Here is an 804-nt window from a genome sequence, read left to right as displayed (position 1 = left end):
AAATATTTATAAATCAAAATATTATAAATTAATTTTAAAAAATAAATAATTCATGGACTAAATAATTTTTTTAATTAATTCATAAATCAAATGACAAATTTTTTTAAAGGTATTCTCACAAAATAAAAATAACACTTGTTTTATACTTTATACAAATTATAAGAAAAATTTAATATTATTGACACATTTTTTTTAAAGGTACTCTCATAAAATAAAAATAATACTTTCTTATACAACTTAATATTTAATATTTAATTAGAAAAGACAAAATCTGAATTTTGATGCATTTATCTTGTCACATTTGAACAAAGTAATAATAGTAAGAGTCACTCCTAACTCCAAAAAATATTGTTTTTCTTTGGCACAATTTTTTTGCCCAATACAACAAAAATATATTTGTAATTAAAGTTTCATTATTATTAATATTTAATTAGAAAAGACAAAATCTGAATTTTGATGCATTTATCTTGTCACATTTGAACAAAGTAATAATAGTAAGAGATAGGTGTCACTCCTAAACCTATGCCACGTTAATTTCTTCATGTGTAGAAAAAAATTTATTTCTACACCATATAATTCACCTAAATAAAATTATGTATATAAACAAATCTCAAAACAAGTGCCATTTGTTCTTTTTTGGATTCTTCACGAGCTTCATCTACTACAATGCAAAACTTAAAATCTCCAATTTCCTTACAAATATGCTTTCTCACCTTGTTTGAGAGGATATGCGAACTTTCTTTTTGAATTTGATGTGAAGTATATTTAGTATTATATGAAAAATTTTTTAACAGTTTTTACAAC

The sequence above is a fragment of the Arachis ipaensis genome, chromosome B09, assembly GCF_000816755.2.
Source record: "Arachis ipaensis cultivar K30076 chromosome B09, Araip1.1, whole genome shotgun sequence".
Taxonomy (NCBI): domain Eukaryota; kingdom Viridiplantae; phylum Streptophyta; class Magnoliopsida; order Fabales; family Fabaceae; genus Arachis; species Arachis ipaensis.
Note: the sequence above shows the minus strand (reverse complement) of the source record.